The 7,682-nt window shown below is 35.5% G+C and overlaps 1 pseudogene across 1 annotated transcript; it reads right to left on the reverse strand.

Moving 5' to 3' along the window:
- Window positions 1-6,450: 6,450 nt before the first annotated feature.
- LOC308421975 (large ribosomal subunit protein uL16-like) lies at window positions 6,451-7,199 on the reverse strand (annotated as a pseudogene). The gene has a single exon. The product of its transcript is annotated as a large ribosomal subunit protein uL16-like (transcript).
- Between the last annotated feature and the right edge of the window lie 483 nt (window positions 7,200-7,682).

Consider the following 7,682-nt stretch of genomic DNA (forward strand, 5'->3'; position numbering starts at 1 on the left):
TATTATAGGGGAGGGAAATAGATAAAAAGACCTTTCCTAAAGACCCTTTTATTGACCTGTGAATTTATGACCTTTTTCTCCAAGGGATCATGGTAGCATTCTCAACCTGCAGTTTTTGACCCTGTCAGAGGTCAAATATTAGACATCCTCCATATTATACATTGTAACTCAACTAGTAAAATTACAGTTCTAAAGTAGCAGTGAAATAATTTTTATGGTTGGCAGTCACCACAAAATGAAGAACTCTATTAAAGGGTCACAAAGTTAGGAAAGTTGAGTACCACTGGTCTAGAGTTTCAGTGTGGCACAACTGTAAAGCTTAAAAGCTAATTACAACCATGGGAATATAGCTAACAATGCTAAGATATACATATTCAGGTATAGTTAAGAATAAATGAATTTGTGGTCTTAGTACAACTTAGACAAGCAAAGGTCAGTTGAGAAATTGTGATTCCAGAGCTTTTACAGAAGATCATACATTTCTAAATGGAGACGTTAGATGGTTTGGACATGAACAGAAAGTAAATGAAAATTTTGAAATAACAAATTAATTTATTTCTAAAAATTCTAGCTGTAGATATTTTATTGTTGAAAACAGAGTTATGTATATTAGGAAAAATAGTCAAAGTATTTATTAGCTAAAAAATAAGAAACTGCCCAATCATGATTTGTTTTGACATGAAGCAACCCTATAGCAATAGGAACTTATTACAAATGGCATTTTAGGGATAAAAATATGTTTAAAATAATTTACCTGCCTTTCCCCAAATAACATAGAAGAGGCAAAAATAAAGTATTTTACAACTGATTCAAAATATTCATATACAACCTCACACTTAAATACAGAGAAAAACTCAAATAACATCCTATTTTCTTATTCTACAAACCATTCTTTATGATTTAGAAAGTTGTTTTACCAGAATGAGAAAAGATCTTTACCAACTCCACATCAGATAGAAGCCTAATATCCAAGGTATACAAAGAACTCAAAAAGCTAGACACCAGAGAATCAAACAACCCTATTAAAAATGGGGTACAGAACTAAACAATGTTCTCAATTGAGGAATATCGAATGGCCGAGAAACATCTGAGGAAGTGCTCAACAGACATCCTTAGCCATCAGGGAAATGCAAATTAAAACAACCCTGAGATTCCACCTCACACCAGTCAGATTGACCAAGATCCAAAACTCAGATGACAGCAGATGCTGGCGAGGTTGTGGAGAAAGAGGAACACTTCTCCACTGTTGGTGGGGTTGTAAACTGATACAACCACTCTGGAAATCAGTCTGGCGATTCCTCAAAAAATTGGACATAGACCCAGCTATTCCACTTCTGGGCATATACCCCAGAGACACTTTAATATACAACAAAGATATATGCACCACAATGTTGATAGCAGCTCTATTTATAATAGCCAGAAGCTGGAAAGAACCCAGATGTCCTTCAGTAGATGAATGGGTACAAAAATTGTGGTACATTTACACAATGGAATACTACTCAGCCACCAGAAACAATGACTTAACCAAATTCTTAAGGAAATGGCTGCATCTAGAGAATATCATCCTGAGTGAGATAACCCAGTCACAAAAGAACAGACATAATATCCAGTCACTGATAGTGGGATCCTAACCCCAGAGGCTTGCACTGCCCCAGAAACAACTCACAGACTGTGTGAAGTCAAAGAAAAAAAAGAAAACAACAAAAAAGTTTATGATTTGTTAAAGCATAAATATTTATTTTGGCACCCTTTGGAGCAGATATATTACAACTCACTGGGAAATTGTCACTGCATAGAAGAATATCAAATTTAAATTGTATCAACTAAGACCTCAAGCCCCATTATACACAGTATATTTGGTCATATTATCTTAATCAGTTTTCTCAGTCATGCGAGAAGCAACAAGCAGCTAACTACACACATGCATGGACACAGACAGAGAAATGAGTTAAATAACATCATAAATCCAATGTTCCTACTTTGAACTGAAACATGAAATTATTGGTTTAGCTCGAACACAAATTAAGATAACATATAAGGTTCATGACTATTAGATTCTCTGAACTGACATGTCAGAAAGTGAGTTCTTGGGAGTGGAGAGCAAAGTTTTAAAACAGTAAAGAAATTATGACTGAATTTAAAATCGTTCAACTTTTAAAATGCACTAAGATTTTAGATACAGTCGTTAAGTTTTTTACAATGGTGTGAAAGATATAATCTTATGATAAATTTAAATACTCATTCATTTTATTTATTGAGCTATGTTAGGATCTCATGTTTGATTTTGAATAGTCTGAATCTTGAAGTTGCATTTGAGCAAGATATGATAAAATATAGAGATAATGGTATCTAAAATACAGAAAGATTAGAGCTATGCCTGAAATGTTACAACAGTAAGGGCAGTCCATTCTAGTTTCTTATAATCTTAAAATCTGACATTTAAACTACAACCAAATCTTAAACCTTGCATATTCCAGCAAAAGTGCAAAATCCCTCTGCTGACATCATTTTAAAGGTATAAGATAAAATGCACAGAACACAACCTTTTCAAAAAATCTATAAAAAATTTCTTCGGAGTGTGTGCACAAAACCAATTTGAAATATAAGTAAATTGATGTCTCGGCTTTGGTCCCATCCCTGACACATCTCATTATTTTTATGCAAATATTTCCAAACTGACGGCACACACCAAATTAGAAACACTTCTTGTTGCAGCCTTTCAGACGAGATTTTCAATTGAGCTCTCATTTCATGTTTGTGCAAAAACCATGGCCATTTTTTCTCTTCCAAATTACAGTTTGCTATTCATCCATAGACGTTTTTGAATCTGATTTCATTCTTTGATTTCCTGCTTTACAAGATATGTCTTGCCTTTTTCTTCCTTTAGAAGAAGAGATTGCTACAATTTACAAGTCTTTGCTCCTGCTTCTGAAACTGAACTTGCTGTGCAGAACATGGATTCAATTTAATTGCTGTTTATGCACTTGCTTTACTTGAGTTTGTATCAGAGTGGAATAAAGTGGTTCAGATGTATTCACTCATTTTATATCTGCCCAACAAGTTTGCTGTATTTGTTTCCTGTTGCAGTAAATACTTAAGAAAGATGCATCCAGTTCCAATGTGTCACCACTCCACCCTGCTCCCTGGCTCTCTCTGACCCAGTTGGTCTGTAAGCCATTCCTTTGTGGCACCTTGGCATGCTGCTCCCTAGAGTTAGTTCCAGCATGGGAGGGGGCATATGAAACTAATATTAACTCATATTTGGTTAAAATCTCTCCCAGCTGCTTCCTGGCTATCTGCAAACTCTACCCACACTCCAGCAAGCCCAAAAATTTCAAAATTTTAGAAAGTTATAATTTATCAATGGCTTTATCTTAGATTTACTTTGCAAATTTTACACCCCACAAAATGTCCACACTATAAACTCTGAGTCAAATTATATGACATAATTTGCCCACCGAGACAATCCAAATCATTCTGTACATGTCCATTGTGATGGTTTGCATATGCTTGGCCCAGGGAGTGGCACTACTTAGAAGATGTGGCCTTGTTGGAGGTAGTGTGATACTCAGGAGGTGGGAGTGGAGACATTCCTAGCTGTCTGAGGATGCTCAGTCTGCTCCTTGCTTCCTTTGGATGAAGATGTAGAACTCTCATCTCCTCCTGTACCATGTCTGCCTGGATGCTGCCATGCTCTTGTCTTGAAGATAATGGACCACACCTCTGAACCTGTAAGCCAGCCTCAATTAAATGTTATTTATAAGACTTTCCCTGGTCATTTTGTCTGTTCACAGCAATAAAACCCTAACACATACAACCCTTTAAAAATATTCATAACAACCTGTATCTATACAGAAATGCACAGAGAGGATTGCCTATATGTTCCTCCATGTTGCCTCTCCCTGGCTTCTCCTGCTCTGGCTTCTCCTTCTTTTTATTAAACTTTGTTCCTGCCTACCCTTCCTTCTCATCCATCGACAGGCATCGCATTATCTAATCCTCCCAGGTCCAAAACTTCATATCTGTTTAAGGCTGTGAGTAGCAAATGTCTTTGAGAATTAACATAGATTTTTTTAAAAAATATTTGACACTATGCCAATTTTTCAAGACAACTGTTCAGTAAACAGAAATAATTCAGACACAGGGATGACCCAGGATGTTGGAAATAGCTTAAGTCACAGGTCTAATCAAGGCAGTATACCAACTCACACAGAGTTCAGGGAAAATAACTAAAAGCATGAACAGATTTTACAAGACAGAAGTGCTGGGACATGCTATCACTGGGGTATGAAATAGCTTGTTAATAACCAATTAGTGATCATGGAGGGGTTTGTGGGCTTTACACCTCTAATCTGAACTATTGATGGTTTCCATGAAAGGAGCAGTCTCTGTCTACTATTGTATACTTGCTGGTGAGCCCATCAGCAAAGAATACATATAAACTTATATTATTGTGGACAGACAGAAATGAAAAGAGATAAGTAAGAAGAAGCAATCAAAATGCATTATATACATGTATAAAACTGCTAAAGAACTAAGTTATTAGATAAAAAGTCATACATGCCATTTTTCATGTAGTTGTACCAAAAAAACAAAACTTGAGAGGCCAACTAGAGACATATATAATTTCTGTCTGTATATGAGACTCTAGACACTCGCCCTTACCTTCCATATGAAGTATTCCCTGAAATGGTGTATTTCTAGTTATGGATCCCCAAAAGCATTTTCCCACATGGTGTTATTTAACAATATCAAAGTGGGCTATAAAGAGAGTACTGACTTGTATATATTTGGCTCAACACTAGTAGACACTGGATTATAAATTCCTTCACCACATTTTAATCTGTCAATTCTATTGGAAAGAATGTAATAGAATATAATCTTCATATCCCTTTATGTCTTAAACAAACATGGAAGGATTCGGAGCTTCTAATTCTAGGCTTCTATATTTCAACAAAAAATATATATAAAAGAAATATGAAAAGCAAATAAGTTTACAAGGCTAGGCTTAAAACTGGTTTATAAAAAGCATTTAACACAATATCTAAATAAATTCACTACTTGCAATTACATGTTCATTTAATGCTTTTAAATAAAGCTAAAGGAGACATATATTTTGTCAAAAGTAATTATTGAATTTTAAGTATATATAATTTAAAATATGATCATTTTAATCATTTGGATAAGATACACGTAAGTTGTATTTAACAAACTCAGGAAGATAACACACCAAAGAACAATACTGTATATAATAGACAATTGTATTACATTATGAATATGCAGATACTTAATTAATTATAACTAAAAAACACTCTCTTATGTGTTTTCTTGGTTAGAAGCATTATATGTGCAATCATGTCCTATAAAAAGTCTGATTTAATAGTGTTTAAATATGATTTGACAGTGGGAAGAAAATAGCCCTAAGAGAAAAAGTGCATTATATTAGCTGGTGACAAGTATTTCTAAGGAAGAGTATGCTCCAAAGATTGCTATGCTGGTTTACATTAGCAAGTAGGCAACATGGTTGAATAGACAGCTAAAGAAAATAAAAGGGTGAAAGGAGAAGTATGAATAAATGTGAAACCTGTGTCTTCTATAGAGAGCCAGCTATCTCTGGAGGCATTAAAGCAACAATAAAATAATACTTTTGGAAGTAAATTGAAGGTCATATAGAGCTATGCCATACATTTTCTCTGTTTAACATTAATCATTATTTTAGTTTTCATTTTGTATGGGAAAGAAAGGTATTGAAACGTCTTGAACAAGTTTATATAAGCAGAGCCAAAGCAAACACAGTAAGGTCAATTAAATTTGAACTTCATATAAGGTTTGAATAACTTTACATAATTATCCCAAATAGTCTATGTTCTATATTTTGGCAAAATATACTTATTATCCAATATTTCACTATCACAACACTATACAGGGTACATGTAATATATCCATTTTTTTCTATTCTATGGCATGATATACAAAAAGTGGGAGAATATTAACTGTATTTTATTAAATACAATTTTAAGAAAACTTAAATTAATTGTACCAGCTAGTTTTCATATTGCTATCACCATATTAAAAGTGTAAATCTACTAATGGAAGAAATATTGTTTTTGTTAGTAAGCAGGGCAGTAGAATCATAAAGTAGTTGCATTTTATTTAGTCAAGAAGCAAAAATCTGAGAGGAAACGAACTCGGTGAAAATACATTTTTATGAGCATGCCTTATATCTTTACTGTACCATGAAGCTAAGTTAATAATATGCCATAAGCTAATTTCAAAAGGTACTCAATCTATTTTTCTACTGCGTACTTAGATTCTAAGTTTAAACTGTCTCTAGAGATACAGTATGACTACCCTTGCATGTCTCTCACTTCTGCTAGATTTTATAACCTGATTTAAATCAACAACCATGTACACTTCCATGCAACTTACACAGAACACGTGTGTAATACATTTTTTTTCAGACTTGATGCAAGATTTATTGAATATGATTTGGTAGGATATAGGAGAGCACTGTGGAAGCCTTCAGGAATGCAGGGCTCTCCACTTGTCCAGAGGACCACGATTGGGGATATATTTGACACCACAGCCATCAGGAATGAGCCGCTTCTCAGCAACCATGTCTTCAAACTCATCTGCATTAAACTTGGTGAAACCCCACTTTTTTGAGATATGGATCTTTTGGCGCCCAGGGAACTTGAACTTGGCTCTACGCAGAGCCTCAATCACGTGTTCCTTATTCTGCAGCTTGGTACGGATGGACATGATGACCTGGCCAATGTGAACCCTGGCCACTGTGCCCTGGGGCTTCCCAAAGGCACCACGCATACCTGTCTGGAGCCTGTCAGCCCCAGCACAAGACAACATTTTGTTGATACGAATGACATGGAAAGGGTGGAGCCTCACCCGGATATGAAAACCATCCTTGCCACAACTCTTTATTTGTATTTGTTGGCACAAATACGAGCAGCCTCCAATGCTTCAGAAGAAAGTTGTTCATATTCATCTGACACCATGTGGCCACAAAGTGGGAATTCATCCACTTTCGCTTTCTTTCGTCCCAAGTCAAAGATTCGGATCTTAGCATCAGGTACACCAAGGCAGAAACGAGACTTTGGGTATGGCTTGTTCTTACAATATCGGTAACACCGGGCGGGGCGAATAGGATCGTCGGTGGCGAGCCGAAGTAAAAGAGCATACATTTTTAAAACAGCAAACAATTGAAAGAAAAATTAGGCAAAACAAATATCCACCATACATACTGAAAACAACATTTGGTTCTAACTTGATAATATTTCTTTGCAGTTTTGGGTGATATTTGGGATAAGTTGGGATTCCTAAAGTAACTTTCTTCCTTGTGAAACTGATTAAGTTTTTGCTTTAGAAAACTGTTGGTCATTTCAATATCTCCTGTACAATATTCTCTACACCATTTATAAAGTACAGACCAAAACAACCTGCTGTGGAGAGGGAAAAGAGACAGTCAAATCAGGCACGTACAACATACAAGTAACTGACCATAAACTACAGACAGCCAGAAGACACAACGGGTGTAGTATAGAATTTAAAATCGGAATCAGTCTTGGCTTAAACTACTGCACACAGAAGATTTTTATCCTTTACCCCTTGCACATCAATGTGGGGCTGACCTTCTGAGAGTGCAAGACTTTTAATTTCTAGATAAT

This window comes from Micromys minutus, assembly GCF_963924665.1.
Source record: "Micromys minutus genome assembly, chromosome: 6".
In the NCBI taxonomy this organism is placed as follows: domain Eukaryota; kingdom Metazoa; phylum Chordata; class Mammalia; order Rodentia; family Muridae; genus Micromys; species Micromys minutus.